Raw genomic sequence first — 23468 nt, forward strand, 5'->3', positions numbered from 1 at the left:
GTGATCTTCAAAACTGAGTCGTGAATCTAGGAGGACGCCCAGATTGCGTGCTCTATCAATGGGAGGTAACATCTCTCCTCCTATAGTCAGAGATGGAACCTCTTGGACTAAACGAGATGACGGTATGTACAGCCACTCAGTCTTGGCCGGGTTGAGTCGAAGCCTGTTTTCTCCCATCCCAAATATGGGACTAAAAAGTTTCATTTAGCATTTGTATAAGTTTTGATATGATATTAGCATTGCTTGTAGTCATTTTATATGAGCTAGAGTGCGATAGACTTAATAGTTTATTGTTATTAACATATGGTTGTTTATGATTGTTTTTACCTTTATACCTTGTATTTAGCTCTGGGAAGTCGGGGAGGGGGGAGGGGGGAAGGGGTGGGGGGAGGGATAGGGAGGGTTAGGAAGGGTGGGGTGGAGGGAGGGATTGTTAAAGATAAAATGTATTGTAAAACTTTTCAATAAAAAAAAATTCAATTTGGGATGGTACTCTAAATCTGAGAAACTGTTGGATAATTATTTTCACAGCACAAAGAATCATAGGAATGTAGCTCTTGGGCAGGGATTTGTGTATTTCTAACAAATTTTTATAACACTCACCAAAAATGACATTTGCAGGATATTTTTTCAAAGTAATGACCATTATAATTGAGTCGTGGTGGCGCAGTGGTTAGAATGCAGTATTGCAGGCTAATTCTGCCTACTGCCAGTAGTTCAATTCTCACCGGCTCAAGGTTGACTCAGCCTTCCATCCTTCCAAGGTTGGTAAAATGAGGAGCCAGATTATTGGGTGCAATATGCTGACTCTGTAAACCACTTAGAGGGCTGTAAAGCACTGTGAAGTGGTATATAAGTCTAAGTGCTACTGTTATTGCTATATTTTTTTAAAATTTCTGTTTTATACATGTGGGTGCCAATGCTTATATAAATTAAAACAGCACTGTTGCACTCAATGGAAAATTGTCAGTAGGCCTGAAAACACTTTTGAGATTTTGCAGAAAATGAAAACATTTTTATAGCAAGAACCATACTGAATACAAAATATCTCAAACAAATTGAATGTGTTTGGCAACTACAGAATTTTGACTGACTGGGAAAGAATAGATCACAGACAGTTTAGCAGAATGAAAATAACAAGCAGGAAATTCCATGTGATAATATTTTATGGCAAGACTACTTAATATAAAAGTATCAAGAGTTTTACAGGAATATGCCTCTATCACTTGCTCCACTTAAGACCATGGATAGGGACAGAACATACGATTCTCTGATCATATAGTGTAATGAGAAACATTTTCCTTCAGTTAGCTAGAGAAGGATCCCAGTTCCAATTATAATAAATCATTCCTTGAGGAAAAGAACAGATGGGAATTCTAGCAAGCAAAGTAAATACGTTCATACCTCAGGGATGCGAACACTGTATGGTTGATTGTGAAATCTTGGTGTATTGTCATTGACATCTCCAACTTGAATATTTACAGACCCCTTTATGACCTGTAATCAAAATGATTTGGAGCAAAGTTAGTTAATATAATTGCAACAATTTCTTCAATTACAGGGGTAACAATATTGGAAAATTTGGAAAAAAGTTAGTGTCAAGGTAATGATTTAAAAGCCAACCAGCTGATGTAATGTAAGATGTAATGATGGGAATGACTCAGCAGAGCCTGTGTCTCTTTAAGAGCCAGCAGGGACTCTATCCCTTTAAGAGCCTTTGTGTAAAAGGGAAAGGCTCTGCTGGTGTGTTCTTTCTCTTCCGTTTCCTTCTGTAACTGTGGTTTGTTGGATCCTGCTGTATTAGCACGTGTATGTATATTGTTCCTAGGGTATGATATTGTAGAGTGTAAGATAAACCACCATTTAATATAGACCACTGTTTACTGTGTTTACTCCTGGGTTATCTCGCACAATAAGACTGTGCATGCTCTAACAGTCAGTAACCCTTACTACTATAGGAAAATTATCTCTGTGTGAGAAGGAGAATTGGATTCTAGGCAGTGTAACTTTGTTATTTCCAACTCCTTTCAGTTATGAACGAGAGCCTCAATTAATTGCTCAAAGAATTGTTGAGTTGTGAATGCTGGATCCACAATTTAAGGTTTGGGACTACAATGAATGAATGACCTTTATTGTCAAAGTACAACCATGTATACTGTACATTGAGATTGGCTGAGCCTACCTTCGTGCCCCCACCCCCCAGCTTACAGTGACACAAACCCTCCATCTTATTACACCATATGAACTAATTGCACAACACACCAGCCTCACAAGTCAATTATGCATAAAGTTTATAAAAATTATTTCCCGTTCAAAAGCCTAACAGCCCATGGATAAAAGCTGTTTTTCAGCCTGTTGGTGCGGCTAGCTATACTCCTATATCTCCTACCCGATGGTAGGAGAGTAAAGAGATACCATCCAGGGTGTGAGTCATCCCTGAGAATTTTCCTCACTCTTCCAAGGCAGCGATGGTGATAGTTGTTCCATATTAACCAACTTAATGTACTTTGTAGCTATGTATCATTCATTATTCCTTCAATATGATGTGTTGATTCTGCTACCAGTGGTAACCATCTTTAAACACATTAGAAGTTCAATTTTAAAAATCTAACTTAATTGAAATAAATCATGGAATCTATATACATATCTAGTGGGGCATTTGTTATTAAAGAGTGATGTCAGATAATTTCCACCAAGTTGAGGTCCTATGATATTAAGGATCCTCTCTATATATCAGAGAGATGATATAGAACCACAAGTATTTTTATTTGCAACTGAAGCATGTATGCAGCAAGATAATTTCAAATTTATATTTTCAACATTTATGTATAACTTGATTTTTTGGTACATAATTAATATGATATTCTGACATTTATTTTATATATTATTATATTAGAACAACTGCCACTGTGTACTGCAGCATATTTTAAGAGTGGCTAGACAAAGCAGAAAACATGTTTCGCTTTTAGAATAGATGGTTTTGAAGTTATGTATTTGTGGGGACCTGTGAACCTACATGGACTTATTTATACAAAAGACCAGGCAAAAAAAAACCCAACAGAATCCAAAAACGTTCCTTTAAAGTCAGAACTTTTTCCATAACTGGACATTTTTCTAATTTTTAAAAAACCACATTTCCCTGTTGTCCCGAGAGAAAAATGGCTATTTAGCATGTGGATATTCCCAAGGTGGATCTATATTCCATAAACATAAGGGATGTTTTTCAAAGCATTTCCAGGCTTATTCACAAATGGCTTTGAAGCTGTCCATAGCTGTAAATCACACCAGTTTTACACTTAGCTGACCTAAGCATCAATATTTCTTGAGTACAATGTGAGCTTCTATATAACACAACAGGTTGTCCCAAGGTCTGCCATGGTTCTGCTTTACACGTAGGAAGGAAAACAGAGGCAGAATCGCCTTGTCCCCTGAAGTTTACACTTCTTAATGCGAATGGAGAGGGAAACAGATGGTGGGACTTCCACACCATTTCATAAACTGCTGTACAGAAGAGAGCAAATGCCTGCTTCTTTTATGACAATCACACTGCTGTGCCCCTACCCAGGAGAATTCCTTCAGAAAGAGGGTGGCATTGTGACAGCTTTCCTCCCCTCCCCATTAGAGTGACCTCTCTCCATATCAGGTCTACTCTGCTCTCCATTTAAATCATGGAACAAATGTTACACTTACCCCTTGGCTGTCACTGACAGAAAATTCAACTGTGAATTCTGACTTTGCCTGAAATGAAAAGAAAAATGATATAATTAGAGATGCCACAGTGGTAATCTGTTGATAGAAGGCTTTGGATTTGAGCCGAATATAATTACATGCTTTTGCGGCCTGGAAGAAGATGAAGCAGTGTCTCGGCAATAACTGAAAATCTTATTGCAAGATTGCGATAGTAGGATAATTTTACCTAGATATCAAAGGGGTTGGAATAAATTAACTAAGGTAGGAAAGTGCCGAAGGTTCCACTAAGGATTAGATGGGTAGGGTGTGAAAAACAGAGTCAGTATGAACAACAGTTATTCAGCTTTTGAAAAATAACGTAAGTTCTTTTTCACCATGTTGTAGCTAAATCGAAAGAGCTCTTTTACACCATGCAAAACAATCTGAATATTACTGGGTAACATAATTATAAAACTCCAAGTGCCCATTTATGCCATGTTACACTGAAATGATAAAAGGAATCTGATCCTCTAACGTCTCTGCAGTTTGATCTTTTTCAAATGGTTGAATTCAAACACAACAATAAAATTGTTATAAGAAGAAAGAGTCAGTGATCCCCAGATGTACATCTTCTGTATTTTCCTTCCCCCATTTCTGGGACCATTTCTCGGAGCTTATTATCATGGCTCATTTCAGATATAATGCCTTTCCCCCTTGAGCTAAACCACTATTTGCTACAGCCAGGTTCTCTTTTTCAATAGGTCAATGTAATCTGGTTCGTATATCACACGAAGCCAAACCAAATTAAACATATTATAACTTTGTGTGATGTGTGAAACCAGAAAGATTGGTTACTAGCCAACTAATAGTTCAAATGAAAATAATATATTACTTTGAAGTCTGGAATTATTGGGTTTGGGGGTAAACTGCTGAGATACTGAAGTCACAAGCTTCAGTCCCATATAGACATCTATGGCAGCATGGTAGGGAAGTAATGAGGTGTGCATTATGATATTAGGAAACCAACTCCACCATTTATATCAGCGGTGTCAAACTGGCGGCCCATGGGCTGGATGCATCATGCACAGGCCACGCCCACCCTGGCTCCGCAAAGGCAAAAAAGTCACGATATGTCATGATACATCACATGAAGTGACCGCGTTTGACATCCGTGACTTATATGAAAGGGCACTATGATGTCACTACTCATATTTTGTCATGTGCTATCACTGGTGTTAGATATAGACACCTATGTTCCCTTTTTTCTTTTGACTTTTTATTCTGGAGGAAAATCCAAGGACATTTTATTACGACACAAGATTTCCTCCCGTGAATACTTGGGTAATGAAAATTAAGAAGACCTTATATGGGAATTAGCTCCTGATTCAAAGCCTGCAGTCAGTCTGTGAAAGTCAAATACTAAGTTTAAAGGAGACATTGTTCATTCATTCAGAAAAAACACATGATTTGTCCTTTTCTCTCTCCCTGCCTCTCTAGCTGAAGGACTCCTGTTTCACCTGCTATAAGAGCAAACAAATAATACCTAAGGAGATAATGTTGTGGAACATGAAGGTGATAAACTATAAAAGAAATGGAGTCGGACTAGATTCCAAATATTTTTTTACTCCGCATGGTCCATTCTTTGCTTCCCTTTTCTGGGCTTAAAAGATAGTGCTGGATCAACTGGAAAAACAGTCTGATCCAGTATAAGGATCTCCCTAAACACAGCACAGTAAGGGACGCGGTGGCTCAGTGGGTTAGGATGCTGAGCTTGTTGATCAGAAGATTGGCAGTTTGGCGGGTCAAATCCCGAGTGCCGCGTAGCACAGTGAGCGCCTGTTACTCGTCCCAGCTTCTGCCAACCTAGCAGTTCGAAAGCACATAAAAATGCAAGTAGAAAAATAGGGACTACTACGGTGGGAAGGTAACAGCGTTTCGTGCACCTTTGGCGTCTAGTCATGCCGGCCACATGACCATGGAGATGTCCTCGGACAAGCGCTGGCTCTTCGGCTTTGAAACAGAGATGAGCACCAGCCCCTAGAGTTGGAAACGACTAGCACGCACGTGCAGGGGAACCTTTACCTTTACCTTAAACATAGCACAGCACAAATAAAAAGAGATACTTGTAGTCCTTGACTTGTGACTGTTTCTTTAATAATGGTAAAAGTTACAATGATGTCAGAAACAGTGCTTTATAATACATACTGGCATTTATGACTGTTGCACCATCCCCATGGTCATGTGATCACAATTTAGGAAATTGGCAACATACACTTGCATTTCCAAATATTTGCAGCATCCTGCAGTCAAGTGATCAGGATTTACAATATTTTCTGCCAGTTTCTGATAAAAAATGTCCCCCGGGGAAGCTGAATTTGTTTAATGACCATGTGACCCACTTGAAATTGGGTCTTATCAAGTAAGTCAAAGTGGTTGTAAGTCAGACTTACACCTGAAATTTTGTTCTCAATTGTCGTCATAAATCAAGGACTACCTATAGATTTTTAATATACATAGTTTAATATTTAATTTGCGGGTTTTGATCTTTTCTCTCTTTTTTCATTCCTTCTCCTTTCTTTATTTTGTAGGCTACAAATATATTTGCCACTCTTATTAATATACAATGCCTATAAGCAAATTTAAAATTGTGATGATTTTAAAATTCAACAAAAATGGGAAAGAAAAAAGATAGAGCAAAAGGGGAATTTTCATCTAGCAAAATGGAAGTGGTTTGATTTTTGCCTTCTAGCAGGATATTTTTTCTACTTCACAACCCAGCCTGTAAGCCTTGGATTTCCCTGCTGATCACCCATCCAAATACTAACCCTATCTAGCTTTTCAAGGTCAGATAAGGCCAGCCAAGTGCTGAATGCAGGGTGAGGAAGGGCTGAAATCCCGAAACATATTACAATTCAATACAAATCATACCTCTCTGTCTAATGGTTGTCTGAGCCAAATGACGCCGGTCAAGCTTTCCACTGCAAAAAATCTGCTGGCTTCCTCCCCTACTACTCCAAATACTAGGGGGTCATTATCTAGGTCCCGGGCAAGCAGCTGTGTTACTGACGAACCTAATAAAAGGTATCAAAGGAAGAAAAATAAATGAATTAGTTAGCAGCATCGTGAAAAGAATTGTATTTAAACACCAGCATCTCTGCTCTCTTAAAAAAAAACAAGTCACACGCATTGTACTGATTAACATAAATTTCCTGAAGTAGACTGTGAGAAGTTTTTTAAAAAGTTAGTTGGCAGAAACAAACATCTGTTCCTATCAGGTATTCATCTTTGACAGCTGTGAAATGGACATATAGAATAAAATGACATTTACAGTGTTGAGATTACATATATATTATCCAGCTTGTAGGTATCTTCAAAATTGGCATGTTATGGGTTTGGGAAGGCAGTTGCCTGCAATACATGTAAAGGAAGCACAGCATGTAAAGGAAGGATGCAAGGAGACTAAACTTAGGACCAATATAAACATCTGTTCTGTGTGAAGTCCCCCCACTTCTCCTGAAAATCTACTGACAGCTGGTGTCCACCATAAGTAGAATGTTAATATTATGTAAACAACCAAAAGGCTCACACAGGGCACATGACCTAAGAAAAAGTGATATATCTCGTAATATTATTTCATTTTATTTCAAGGGAATTGCATGAAGCAATGGCATATACGGGAAGTACTTAGTGAGATATATTAAAAATCCCCTTCTTCGCTGAGAAAGATTTATTTAAAATTAAGAAGCAGCATGCTGTTTCCAAGTCAATATTTTATATAAACATTGGGAGGTGGGAGAATATATATGGATTTATTTCCCTTGAAAAGACTGTTTATATGTCTGCAAGACAGTTGAAATCCACCACCACAAGGTACCAACCTTTGTCCCTTGCCCAATATGGTTTCCATTACTGTTTCTCAAGAATAGACCTAAATCATCTCCTATTCAAATGGATGTAATGATTTTCTTGATTGGTTTGTGTTTTGATAGGCTGTAAGAGTTCAAGTTACATTGTCCCAGCATTCTATAGAACAAGCTGTTATTATTCTTCATTAAAGAGAGTAATAAGGAGCTCTCCTCTTCTACTTTTGCCTACATATTTGACATCCAGCATGTCTTTCTAGGTAAGAAATATCAAACTTTAGCTATCCCCAGTCCAAAAGACAACTATCTAAAAGCAAAGGTGCTAGATGCACTTATAGTTTGCATGTTTAGAAGCCTGTAAAAGAACAAAAAAAATTCACTGTGTCTTTTCTTCTGAAGAAGACATTGCATTGCCATGGTGTTTGGAGGTCTACTTTGTAATAATAATAATAATAATAATAATAATAATAATAATAATAATAATAATAATAATAATAATAATAATAATAATAATAATAATAATAATAATAATAATAATAATAATAATAAGAAGAAGAAGAAGAAGAAGAAGAAGAAGAAGAAGAAGAAGAAGAAGAAGAAGAAGAAGAAGAAGAAGAAGAAGAAGAAGAAGAAGACCCTATACCATTTCAGACAAATGGCTGTCCAGTCTCTCCTTAAAAACTTCCAGTGTTGGATCATTCACAGCTTCTAGAGGCAGGTTGTTCCACTGATTGTTCTAACTGTCAGAAAATTTCTCCTTAGTTCTAAGTTGCTTCTCCCTTTGGTTAGTTTCCATCCATTGCTTCTTGTCCTGCCCTCAGGTGCTTTGGAGAATAGCTCGACTCCCTCTTCTTTGTGGCAACCATATCTCAAGCACCCCAGAAACATGATTCTGGGCTTGTTGCCCCTAATGCCTACTCAATCTTTGTTAGCCTTTCAAGATAGGCTGAACAAGAAACACAACTAGAACATCACTGCTGTCTTTATTGTAAGGTTTCATTAAACAGAATCTTGCAAGTCTGAAAGTATTTCTCGCTTCTTCTCTTTTTAGTCCCTGGAAAACTAGGAATGGTCCCTTCTGAAATGCTTCCTATGCTTCCCCCCCCCCCCAATCTGCAGGCTGAGCTGCTTCTAATCAGTTCATTGCCTAAGATTCCTCCTGTTTTCCTCCTGTCCCCAAGGACATTCTCACATACCGACACAGTCTTCATGAACCTTGCTATCTGCATGATAAAATTAAGAAACCGATTATTGCTCCCAATCTGACAGATTCGTAGCTGCAAGAATATCCCTGACTTTGGCTTATAGTCTTGACGACTCAATTTGTTTATTCCTTGGATGTACTTTTCTTGGGAGAGCTTCGGTTTATGTTCTGAACGTGGACTAAATTTATGATCACAAGATTTAATTTATTATATAGTAGCATAGAATTACATGGCATTCATAAGGCCAGAGCAGCAGCAAAGCAGACTAGCTTTGACTGAAACTGCATATAAAAGAGGATAAATGGCTGTAGGACAGGGGGTCTTCAAACGTGGCCCTTTTATGACTTGTGGACTTCAACTCCCAGAATTCCTCAGCCAGGTGTGCTGTATCGCAACTTTTTTCCCATTGCCAGCCATGGGGTGGGCGTGGTTTTGGCGTGATGCATCCGGCCCATGGGCCGGCAGTTTGACATGCCTGAGTTAGGCTAAGATTCCAAACTGGAATTGGGGTACCTCTGATTCAAAACTGTCCTCTTATTAGACTGATAGTCTTTACATAGTTATTTCTTACTTAACTATATTGTGGTCATTAATTCAGCATAAGAGAGTTCTTATTCAAATATTCACAACATCCAAAACAAAATGACAATGTCAGGATAGGAAAGGCTTGCTCAGGCCACCCATATACAACAAAAAGCAATTAAAGTTAGCAATCAGAATGATATAAACTTGGAATAGCAGTAAAAATATAAATACTGTACAATTTCATATATGCACATATGCATATGAACACACACTTACAAAGTTTCGCACACACATGCATATACATATATTCATAAATAAAATAGAAATATCCAAAAGTGATTTAAGAATTATAAACTTATGTTAAAGACACCTGTCAAATCTGAGAAAGATATCACATAAAACAACCTGCTGACAATGGCATGAATACCCCAGAGCCAATGATTAATGCAGAGCCTGAATCCTTCGGGAGATAGGGCGGGATATAAGTCCCATTAATAAATAAATAAATAAATAAATAAATATTTGGGTAGGTTCCATTGCTCTTAATTATTGTTTGCCTGATTTGCATGCCAACACACAAAACCTGGCAACCTTGTATGTTATTTCATAAGGATTTCAACATATGTTTACAAATATGCATTTGCATTCAAGAGCTCATCAGAGAATTACATTTTGCAGCAGCTCCTTTGTTGAATGGCAATGTCCAAACTTAAAGAGTCAATAATAATAATAATAAAGTTGGAAGGGACCTTGGAGGTCATCTAGTCCAACCCCCTGCTCAGGCAGGAAACCTTATACCATTTCAGGCAAATGGCTGTCCAGTCTCTTCTTAAAAACCTCCAGTGTTGGAGCATTCACCACCTCTGGAGTCAAGATATAGTATGAAACAGCCTCTAGTCCTTCAGTATACTTGATGGTTTCAGTAGCTAAAGATCTCCAGTTTTCACAGATTTGCTAGATTTCAAAATGTCCCCAGGTCTCTTTTTTAAAAAAAATAAATAAATCCTCCCACCCCTGAAGAAACTACATTATTTTGACAGATGAAAATTATTGCTGGTGGAAAGGCCAACATTAACCCAGAAGATAACAGCCTGATTTTGCCCCTGCCTGAGACAATCTCAGGAAAAGTGGATTTAAAAAAAACAGAAAAACCTGGCATTGTAAGTCACTCGGTAATGGAAGGTAGAGTAGCATGAGGCATTTTTTTTTATCTCGGTAGATTAATACAAAGACACCTTTCACAATTCGGCTTCTAGAATGTTCATACAGTGTAGATTTTATAGCATTTTATTCATAAAACCTAGGAAGAGCAAGAATTAGAAAAGTGTAGAGTTTTCTTTGTTCTTGATGTTTGACTACACACAGGACATTCCCTATTTGTATGGATTGCATATATCTTATGTATACATCTTTCCAGTGCTTTTTTTGTAAAAGAAAAAGGTGCCGGAACTCACAGTTGTCATACAACCTACCTTGCCTACCCTACAAGGTTCCATCCAAAAAAGGTGCCGGAACTCCGTTCTGGGCGTTCTATGAGGAAAAAAAACCCTGCATCTTTCATATAATCTCATATAACTATGCAGCTGAAAAGGATTACAAGGATCACCTAATCCAATCCCAACATCCTTTAGATAGATAGCCAATTCTTGCCTATCCTGATTACTAAATTCTTATCTCCTTAAGAGAGGACTGAGCCTCCTTCATTTGTCCTTGCATCCTTACCTCCCAAATCCAATTTCCACTTCCCATCCTCCCCTTGAACTTTGAATTTGGAGGAGGTCTCCTGAGTTGCCATACTTTGATTGACACTTCAACTACCCAATCATTACAGTGTCCATGCTTCCACTAAACAATACTGTTGAAGAGTTGAAAGAATAGACATCTGCTAGACTTGTCAGTTTTCTATAGTATACTGAAATTGGATGGAAAATATTATTCTTTTAAAAAATAGGTTTAAGGTAAGACAACAACAGTCCAATTCCTGCTTATCCTTCAAAAAGATAGAATAGCAAACTCTTAATTTGACATATCCCCAACTCTGTATCTATAGCAGGGGTCTTCAAACCTGGCCCTTTTATGACTTGTGGACTTCAACTCCCAGAACTCCTCAGCCTGGCTGAGGAATTCTGGGAATTGAAGCCCACAAATCATAAAAGGCCCAAATATGAAGACCTCTGCTTTAGAGAATGTCTGGCTCAGGAATCCTGGGAGTTGATGTCCACAGGTCATATGGGGCTATAGTTGCCTGCCCAATTTAAAGATAGTTGCCCAGCTCCTTAAAAATCTCCCGGGATAGATTGTTTCAGTAACAAATTTTCCCCCTGACACAAGTAAACCAATTCTGGTTAGCTTGTTATCTGTTATTTTTGGTCCTTTTTACCTTTAAATTTTCTTCTTTTAGTTAAAAGTATCCTTTGACAGATATTTTAATCTCTGTAAGATTAAATCCTTAGACCTGCTGTTATATTTGCTTTGGGCTTGATCACCATAATAACTGTGATTAGATTTCTGGTCCTACTTTCCGTGGCAATAGAAAATAGTTCATGAACATCTTCCCTGTGACACTCTTTTTATGAATCTGAGCCCAGAACTCACTGAGTCTCTTCAGCCATCTTTTCTGTAGAGCAGGGGTCTTCAAACTCAGCCCTTTTATGACTCATGGACTTCAACTCCCAGAATTCCTCAGCCAGCATGCCTGGCTGAGAAATTCTGGGAGTTGAAGTCCATGAGTCATAAAAGGGCCGAGTTTGAAGACCCATGCTGTAGAGGAAGGAAGGAAGGAAGGAAGGAAGGAAGGAAGGAAGGAAGGAAGGAAGGAAGGAAGGAAGGAAGGAAGGAAGGAAGGAAGGAAGGAAGGAAGGAAGGAAGATCATGGACCACTAAATCAGGCTCACGCACAGGCAGAATTTCTCTAACACAATTTGTCTTTGACCTAGTACTTCAGGTCTTTTCTCGTGCATCTATCATTTGCTGAGTCCATCCATCCTGCTGCTGGCCATCCTCTTCTTTTTCGTAGAGATTCTCAATCATCCAGGTCATGGTTGTCCCAAAGGTGCTTTTCAAAAGAAAATTGGACTTCCTTGGTTTTTTTTCCGGGAAAGTATTTTATCTCATCCAAGAAACCTCTTCAGTTCTGAAGAAGCTTCTTGCATGAGAAGCGAAATGTTTTCAAGGAGAAAAAAACAATAAAGTCCAGTTGCCTTCAGAATAGCACCTTTGGGACCTCTTCTTTTTCATCCCACCTTTCCCAGAGAGCTATGTGTTCACATAATATGCCTTGATAATGCCTCAAGTAAAAATTCTAGGTTGATTTTTTTTCTATGATCCATTTATTTATTTCGTCACTATCCTCAATATTCTCAATAATCTTCATAGGTTGACAGCATCTTTACTCTTTGGATCCTGCTTCTTCAAAGTCTAACTTTAACTTTTGTCAGGGGGAAAATCCATTAAATGACACAAGACAGCACATTACAAACATCTCACTTTAGGAATCTGAGGTTTATTTATTGAAATTTAGAACACAAAGCAATCACAAACATACTTAAACTCATTGCAATGAGGGCCAGCTTTGGACTAGCAGTCACAGCAACCCCTCTCAGGCCCTATCTTTTATACCTTAACTCTCCTTAAAACCACAAACAGATGGCTTTAAATCTTGCAATATCAAGGAATCAATTCCATGTACTTTTCTGCTGACCACTGCTTTCCACATACCCGTGTACATCTAAAACTTGCATCTGCTAACATCATTCCCCATTTCCCACAAATTAAACCCGTATGTTCTAAATATACACATAAAACAGGCAACACTGCAAAAGCATGTTGAGCAAAAGACAGTTACAGCTTAGACTGCAAATATTTCCTTTGAATCATGAAATTGGTTACAGCATAAACTGTGGTTCAGTACTTTTCCATGAAACCTGATTGGGTTCACCTGAGGCCTAACCTTGCATAGAAGGACTACATAGCATAGCATAGAATTTCTCCTTTCACACTTTCATGGTGTATCACAGCAAAAACCATTGCCTACACTATTCTGATCTTTGTAAGCATACTTACATCATGGCATCTTACTGTCTTTTCCAATGCCTTCGTAGCTACACGAGAAGGGCGAGAAACAATGGTCGGAAACTGATCAAGGAGACAAGCAACCTGGAATTAAGGAGAAACTTCCTGACAGTGAAGACAATCAACCAGGGGAACAGCTTGCCTCCAGAAAGCGTGGGCGCTCCATCACTGGAGATTTTCAAGAAGAGACTAGACAATCACCTGTCTGAGATGGTGTAGGTTCTCCTGCTTGAGCAGGGGGCTGGACTAGAAGACCTTCAAGGTCCCTTCCAGCTCTATTCTATTCTATTCTATTCTATTCTATTCTATTCTATTCTATTCTATTCTATTCTATTCTATTCTATTCTATTCTATTCTATTCTATTCTATTCTATTCTATTCTATTCTATTCTATTCTATTCTGTCAGTCTGCAATGTTTTTCTTGACTCCTTTACTGTCAATGGTCAATCCTATAAAAGGAGAAGCTGTCAACCATTCAATATCTTGATTTTCAGCTCTACAACTGATTGCTGTATCTGTGGTTATGGGTTTGGTCTTTTTTGTATTTAATCTTACTTCCATTTTCTCCATGACTTTCCTTATGAGAGTTTGCAGATCATCTACATTTTCAACTATGAAAGTAGCACATAAGCACAGTGCACATTATGGATGTTGCTTCCTCAATTTTAAAACCATCTTCTTCTATCTTCTTCAGTATAAGATTACACATTCACACACATGCATATACACATAATTATAATGGTACAGGGAATAACAGACTTATTCGCATTGCTTTTGCATTAAAGTGTGGAAAAAGCACAATATTGCTATTTTTATTTTTTGCAGTGGACGTTAGAAAGAAAATATATTCACGGCGTGTTAGATTTCTTTTACTTCTTGAAGTGTTTAATTTCCACACTTTCAAGAAATGATTAGTAGAAGAATAAGAAGAGTTGAGCTAGCTGAGCCCAATAAATACAATGTATTTATAATAATATTAGCACCAGACTGAGAAACAAACTACTTTCATTAATAAAGGCTGATTCCTTTATTTGCAACTTTATAAACCTAGGTGCAAAATTGGTATCTTTACTATTCAGATGCCACACTGCCACACATATATGCATCATTTTATCCTTTTCTATACATTGTATATGATGCTATATTTATGAACAGAAGAAGCATCTCTTTTTTTAGTGAAGATTTCTTCAGTAAAGGAAGATGAATTTAGTTTGCAAGGAAATTAAATTCATCTTCCTTTACTGAAGAAATCACAGAAGTCATCATTGCAGACTTCAGACAAAATTCAAGGTGCTTATTCTAATGTTAAGCCCTGAAATTTAAGGCGATGATCATTACAGCCAAACTACGATTAAATCAAGAATAGTTTCTAACACTGTTAATTCTTTGGGATAATTTGCTATTCCTAGCTATGCTGAAAAACCCTTATAAGATCATGTGATTTGCCCACAGTTGCATCTCTATTTTCTTATCCGTAATAAAATGCTATCAATATTGCCCTCCCTGCAAAAGACATTATAAATTTAATGCATTAATATTTGTCAAGCACATGAGGCCACTGAATGTAGGTTGCTGTATCAGTGATTATTTGGTTATTCATTAAAAAGAGATGAATGACCTCTTAGATTAGAAAAACCGCACAAAGAGTGGATGCAGTACCAATCTCTATTAAGCATTTTGCTTTACTAAATCAGTCTTCAGTTCTGGTCCATCTTTCTCAGTAAGGCTGGTGAGAATAAATAGCAAGTACAAATACAAGTAAGGGAATTTATTTTGTCCCAAGCCTTGATTAGAATTGAGAAGGGCTATCAGTACTTTCAAACAGCTTCCTTTCAGCAATACATGCAAAGCTACACATCATGTTAAACAATACCACATTTTGATTTTCATAGCAAGATCTATTTATTTATTAAATAAATAGACATTCTTGACAGTACTCAATGTTTATCCAATTCATCATGAAAATAACTCCAATATCATTTGTGTTATATGTTAACTAATGTTAAGAGTTAATAGTTGTAAATGTTGTGTGAGGTAAACACAGTGACAGGGAAACACGCGGGAGCTTTTGACAGCTGTCAAAAGCTGCCGCCAGCGAAAGCGCATGCGCAGCCAGTTGACAGCTCTCCGCTGTCAAACAAGTACCGCACCACGCATGCGCCACCGCCACGAGGACGCGGAAATGTCAAATACACACCACAGCCGATTGGCTCCTGAATCCCGGTGGGAGAAGAACAACCGCGGATTGGCCCAGCCGGCCGGCTGCCGGCTATAAAAGAGCTAAAGCTGAGCACCTACTTGTCCGGTACCTCAATAAACCTGTTAGACCTAGCCAGCTGTCTCTGAGTGGTCTGTCAGCCACTTCACTACATATGAATTAAATTTTATTGATTAAAATCACACTACAGTTAACATTTTAAAACACTTCAGAATAATTAGGTTTTAATTTATTTTCAGAAGGATGTTAGCCATGAAGTCAATCTTGCCTCTAGTTGGGGGACAGGACCATCATGGAGAAGCCACACCTTCAGGCTCCTCACTCTCACCAAAAATGGGCATTATCAGCAATTGCTCTGAGAAGGGGGATGTGGTTAAAGACTCCGAGATTGTCAACTGGAAAGCTGACAGCCCAGGTTTGAGACCCGAGCAACAACTGCTAGCCCAGCTAGCAGTTCGAAAGCATGCAAATATGAGATTAATAGGTACCCCTTTGGTGGGAAAGGTAACAGCTTTCCATGCGACTCTGGAGTATAGCCATACTGGCCACATGACCACAGAAACTGTCTTTGGACAATGCTGGCTCCCTCAGCCAAGAGGGAGATCATTTCAGAGAGATGAGCACTGCATCCTAGAATCGGACGTGACTGGACAGGGAAACCTTTACTTCTACCTTTGCACTCAGAAGAGAAGTTTCCAATGGGTCAAATCTGGTTAGAAACAGTGACAATCCCTAAGTAGGTGGATAACAAGCCATAAAAAAAATTCACAGATTAAAATCAGCACTTTAAATGTGTTTTCCCATTTCCCAAAGAATTTTATACAAGTCAAGAGTTGGTGTGTTTATACAATACAGTAGGCCAATACAGTATTATTGTAGAAAATAGGTTAATTACACTATGATGCTATAGGGCATTACACACCAGAACAGCTAGACATAAGGACAGTTTTTCCCCCATGCCATCACTCTGCTTAACAGCTAATTCTTACAACACTGTCAAACTACTTAGTAAAGCTGCATTACTCTGATACTCCTCATCTTTCCTATTACCTATAATCTTATGTCTATAACTTTGTTGCTTGTATCTTACAATTTATATTGTTTTTTAGTATCTTAGTATGATTTATGTTCTTTGCTTAGCTAGTATTCTATGACTATCGCTAAGTGTTGCATCTTATGATTTATGATGAATGTATGTTCATGTTGTTTATGATCATAATTATCACTATTACTTGTCTGTACACTGAGAGCTTATGCACCGGAGACAAATTCCATTCCATTCCACTCCACTCCACAAGACTAGGCTTTTTTCCCCATTGTTGTTGAAAGCAAAAGTTGGACCCTCAAGTGGAATAAACAGAACTTAAACAGATGTAGAAAGCCATGTTTCTCATAATTATGCCAGGCCTGGTTTCATGAATCTTGCCAATCTCTAACTGGTTTTCACCTTGTACCTCCCATTTCTGCATGAAAATACCATGAAGGACTCACTAAGCTGGGTACAACAAGACTTCCTGGCAAGTAAAAAGGGTGGCACACCACTGTTGCATTGTGTTGCTAAACTATTCTGAATTACCACTCCAAATTCTAGATTCAATCTGGAATTCAGACCTGTTACACCAAAGAAGAAAGCAGAGGGGATGGGGGGGGTTGTTTTCTTTTTTTGGGGGGGGGACAAAAATCCCCCAAAAAGTATCAGCTTCAAACAGAAAGCTGAGTTTATCTGGATGTACAACCTGAGATCTGGATGGCATGCTTTTATATGATACTATAAGATTAATCTAGCTTTCCAAAATCATTATGTTAGAAGTGCTACATTGAGAATATGGAATAAATATAAACCCAGGCTGTCCCTGAAAATGTGGATCTCAGCAGAAGCAGCATTTTATAGGAAAAAAAACACAGCCTGCAAGGAGAAATAGTTGACATATATCAAGACTTGTTAGAATAAGAACATGGAGAATGTAAGATGAAATCAAAAGAGCAATGAACTTCAGAAGGATTGAGTTCCCAATGGTTTTCATATGTACAGTTAAGAAAAACAGTTAAAGTAGACATAATTTGGAAATGAATAACCTGTAACTTGTAAAAAAGCTAGAAAATTTGGAGTTCAAATATATACAATGAAACAAAGAATTCTAAAGATTAATATTCAACTGAAACTAGGACTGTTTTGCTGGGACTAACGGACAGACAACTAGAAAAGACTTATGGTGAATTGCTTTTGAACATGGTAACTATTTATTACCACGCACAAAGCTGGAAAGCGCTTGGAACATCTGTGTAATCAGGGCTTTTTTTCTCATAGAACGCTCAGAACGGAGTTCCGGCACCTTTTTTGGATGGAACCTTGTAGGGTAGGCAAGGCGGGTTGTATGACACGTGTGAGTTCCGGCACCTTTTTCTTTTACAAAAAAAGCACTGTGTGTAATGGTATAAATTATATTTTCTAATGTAATATCCTGGATTCTAGATCCATTCAGTAAGCGTAATACACAGGACCCTCCATACTTTTCATGAAAATAAAAGGAGGCGGAAGTGTCTTCAGATTTGCAAGATTCTATTACCGTTACTGTAAACTTATCATAAAAGCAGTATAAACAGTTATAACTGGTTCTTAGACTGCGCCTTCCTTGAAAGACTGACATCAACCCTGCTGGTCTCTTGGTCATTAAAAAAAGGCAACAAGAAGAAAAGTAAAATACAGTGTCAGTATAAAACACATTAACGAGCACCATAAAACTAACTTTTAAATCAAAAAGCAAATTATCTTTAAAAAGCATATGTTTTCATGAATGATAGCTATTTCTGCCATCTTGCAGGAGCCAATTTCAAAGTTTCTGGGATTTTTGCAAGTTGCTCTAGAGCAGAGGTGAAAGTTCTAATGCCTACCGTAGCAAAATGATCAGCTATTTGGTGGCTAACAGCAGCAATGGATCCAGGAAGTCTGGTTGTTAAACACACCGCTAGCTACAGCTCACTTCATCAGGTCTTAAAACAAGGACAAAATAATATCAGAGCATGTTGACCTTCTAGGACATTGTCTGCAGCTCTCATTGTAACCAAAAACAAACTTTATGACCACAATTGAAGGACTGGTGAATTCAGGCTACCTCTGAAGGTCTCAAAAACAACAATGGATCTTTAGCATATGACAACTGTTAATTGATAGGTTTTTGCCATCTGTTTGACATATAGCTGCATCAGCATCACCAACTAGTCTTCTGACTTCTCTTCCCCCCCCCCCGCCCAGCCTCATCACAGATTAAATCTGACATCAGTCTAGACCTTTTTAGGTCTAGTGTTCTTCAACCTTGGCCACTTGAAGATATGTGGGTTGGCTGGGGAATTCTGGGAGTTGAAGTCTACACATCTTCACATGGCCAAAGTTGATTAACACTGGTCTAGGCACTCTATGCATCTAATAAACTCATGTAAATATATGGTTTTTAATAAAATGTATCACTTTGAAAAGGTGTTTCCAGAGTTCTTTTGATTTCTGATGGACATGGAACCCTGATTTTTTTTTTTTGCATGAACCACCTCAACATAGGCTCTGAAAACCCTCAAGGTAGGACAAAGCGAATTCAGAATGAAAGACTGATAGGCAGGGGATGAACTCTATGCTAATGGTATCCCTATGCTGCTTTGCCACCCAGCAGCACGCATTCTAAATACCATCTCTTCCAGACTATTGTACTCCTGCTGGGATCATCAGTAATGTACAATTGAGGAGATAAACAGCAGGGAAGCATTGCTGATTACAACTCCAGTAGAAATATTGTGACAGTTAACTAGGGTTTGTAGAGAATATCAGCTTTTACAAGAGAGGGAGAAGGGGGGGGACAGAAAAACAAGACAATCAGAGATGCACTGGAGCACCAGTTTTAAAGCTGAAATACTAATAAATACGATCAATATTAGAAAACCATAACACATTATAAGACGGAAATGACGGAATACAAAGTTGTCCAAATCTCTTTAGTTTTCTCTCTCCAGCTCATCTATCCCATTCGAAGACCAATGACTTTCTTTACTCAGACCCTTTTAAAATAATTTCCTTTCTACGTTACCTAGAAGCCTCCTAATTACCTAGAGTGATCACAGAACCATCCATTTTGCCCTAAAATTAATGCATCACTTTTGGAATGGTATCATACTAATTTATCACAAGATTTATGAAACTTGCACATTTTCTAATGAGTTTTATGCAAATGTCGTTCCATCCATTGTTCGTGCGGTGAAAATGTGCTATGTCAAACAATCTTGTTGCCTTTTAAAAATGCCTTTTGCTTAAACCTTTTGGTCTTCACAAAGACAGCATGTCACAGTGTGCCCTTAACTTGACCAATTCTGGTTATCGAGACATAGCCGATGGGGCATAAAAAATTATGCTCCATTGAATCTAAAAGAAAAAATTGTTTGATAACATGGAAACATCTCATTTAACATGGAAGTGAAAGTCTCTAGTGGAAGTCATGGTAAACATAGCAAATGAAACAAAAGCTTGACTTATGTATTACTAATTGACAATGCTTGTCATCACAAGGTTTAGAGCAGGGCATTGATTTTTCAGTATGGCTTGGGTGTATACATGCATATACTCCAATCTAAAGAAGTCAAGGGTTACAGTATGTTCAGTGAGCACCAACATCGATTGTTGTAAACAAAAGTAGAGTATCAGAGGACTAAAGAAATGGAATATCTTGGAAAGGAAAGCCAGTTTCTTGCAATAGTTAAAGCACTAGGCTAGAAACCAGAAGATCATGATTCTAGTCTTACCTTAGGCCACTGTCTCTAAGCCCCACAAAGAAAGCCATGGCAATACATTTCTTCAATTGTTGTTAAAAACTGTGGAAACTGCAGTCACCAAGACTCAAGAATTACTCAAAGGTCACACACACACACACACACACACACACACACACACACGAAAAGAATATGGCTGGCTGGTTGACACACTAATCAAGAACACTCCATTTCAACATTCTGTATTAATATATGTGTGTGTGTTAATAATAACTTATATATATATGCATTAATAATAACTTGGTGCCCATCTAGTCCAATTTTTTTTTGTGGCTGTAGGGACACATACTTATCATGCCAACCTCTTTTCAGTAATATCCCATAACTCTTCCAAGGAATATCCAGTAATTTCTTTGATCCCAACCACCATTCTGTTGTCTTTCCTTTCTTCTATGTCTTCCAAACTTACTGAGCATGATATCTCTGTGTATATATACTTGTGCATGGATAGATAAATAGATAGATAGATAGATAGATAGATAGATAGATAGATAGATAGATAGACAGACAGACAGACAGACAGACAGATAACCTTTATTGTCATATTTTACTGTGGGCACAATGGCACACATTAAAAATGAAATTTAGTTGCTTGCTCTGAAAGTGTACACATACACAACACACATTTAAACATACTATATACAACATATGTATAGACCTACACCTTTACATATAAGTAACATATAAATCTATGTATATATGTTCATGATATTTAAAAAATAGAACACCAAAATAAAATAAAAATTATTGTGTTTGACAAAGAATGCTAAAAACAGCAAAAGGGGCTTTCTTAGGTATATTTGAAATTTAAAAAAAGAATCAACATACCAGCAAAATGAAATAAATAAAAGGTAAAATTAAAATATATGAAGAACAGATGCAGGATTTGAGTTTGGCTAGTCTAGAGAAACCCCTTCATGGATTACTGCCTTGTCGTGGCAAAGGGGCCTGCGTAATTCAATGAAGCTATGAGCTATGCTGTGCAGGGCCACCCAAGATGAGCCCCTCAGGTCACAAGGTGTCCAATATTCTACTGGGGAAGAGCAGAGGGCTAGTACTAGTAGCGCCAGAAACAATGAAGCGACTGGGCCAAAGCTGAAAGGACGGTCAGCTGTGGATGTACCTGGTGGTGAAAGGAAAGTCCGATGCTGTAAAGATTTTTTCTCCATAGGAACCTGGAATGTAAGATCCATGAATCAAGGCAAGCTGGACGTGGTCAAACAAGAGGTGACAAGACTGAACATCGACATCTTAGGAATCAGCAAACTAAAATGGACAGAAATGGGTGAATTTAATTCAGATGACCATCAGGTATACTACTGCGAGCAAGAATCCCTCAGAGGAAATGGAGTAGCCTTCATAGTCAATAAAAGAGTAGAAAAAGCAATACTGGGATACAATCCCCAAAATGACAGAATGATCTCAGTTCAAATCCAAGGCAAACCATTCAATATCACAGTAGTCCAAGTCTATGCCCCAACCACCGGTGCTGAAGAGGATGAAATTGACCGGTTCTATGAAGCCCTACAGCACCTTATAGAACTAACACCAAAAAATGATGTCCTTATCATCATGGGGGATTGGAATGTTAAAGTAGGAAGCCAAAAGACAACCAGAATAACAGGCAAGTTTGGCCTTGGAGTACAAAATGAAGCAGGGCACAGGTTGATAGAATTTTGTCAAGAGAATACGATGGTCATAGCAAACACTCTTTTCCAACAACCCAAGAGACGGCTCTACACATGGACATCACCAGACGGTCAACACAGAAATCAGATTGACTATATGCCCTGCAGCCAAAGATGAAGAAGCTCTATACAGTCAGTAAAAACAAGACCAGGAGCTGACTGTGGCTCAGACCATGAGCTTCTCATTGCAAAGTTTAGGCTTAAACTGAAGAAAGTAGGGAAAAGCACTAGACCACTCAGGTATGAACTAAATCATATCCCTGTTGACTACACAGTAGAGGTGACAAATAGATTTAAGGAATTAGATCTGATAGACAGAGTGCCTGAAGAACTACAGACAGAGGTTCACAACATTGTACAAGAGGTAGCAACTAAAACCATCCCAAAGAAAAAGAAATGCAAGAAAGCAAAATGGCTGTCTGAGGAAACTTTGCAAATAGCTGAGGAAAGGAGGGAAGCGAAAGGCAAGGGAGAAAAAGAAAGATACGCCCAATTGAATGCAGAATTCCAGAGAATAGCTAGAAGAGATAAGAATGCCTTCTTAAATGAACAATGCAAAGAAATAGAAGAAAACAATAGAATAGGGAGGACCAGAGATCTCTTCAAGAAAATTGGAGAGATGAAGGGAACGTTTCATGCAAAAATGGGCATGATAAAGGACCAAAATGGCAGGGACCTAACAGAGGCAGAAGAGATTAAGAAGAGGTGGCAAAATTACACAGAAGAACTATACAAGAATGAGCTTAACGTCCCTGATAACCACAATGAGGTGGTCACTGACCTCGAGCCAGACATCCTAGAATGTGAAGTGAAGTGGGCCTTAGAAAAGCTGAGCAACAACAAAGCTACTGGAGGTGACAGTATTCCAGCTGAGCTATTCAAAATCTTAAAAGACGATGCAGTAAAAGTGCTACACTCAATTTGCCAGCAAATTTGGAAAACTCAACAGTGGCCACAGGATTGGAAAAGATCAGTTTACATTCCAATTCCAAAGAAAGACAGTGCCAAAGAATGTTCAAACTATCGCACCATTGCACTCATTTCACATGCTAGTAAAGTTATGCTTAAAATCCTACAAGCTAGACTCCAGCAGTATGTGGATCGAGAACTACCAGAAGTACAGGCAGGATTTCGAAGAGGCAGAGGAACTAGAGATCAAATTGCCAACATACGCTGGATCATGGAGAAAGCTAGGGAGTTCCAGAAAAACATCTACTTCTGCTTCATTGACTATGCTAAAGCCTTTGATTGTGTGGATCACAACAAACTGTGGCAAGTTCTTAAAGAGATGGGAGTACCAGACCATCTTATTTGTCTCTTGAGAAACCTATATGCGGGTCAAGAAGCAACAGTGAGAACTGGACACGGAACCACTGATTGGTTCAAAATTGGGAAAGGAGTCCGGCAAGGCTGTATACT

Source organism: Vipera berus, assembly GCF_964194415.1.
Source record: "Vipera berus genome assembly, chromosome: 5".
NCBI classification, from domain to species: domain Eukaryota; kingdom Metazoa; phylum Chordata; class Lepidosauria; order Squamata; family Viperidae; genus Vipera; species Vipera berus.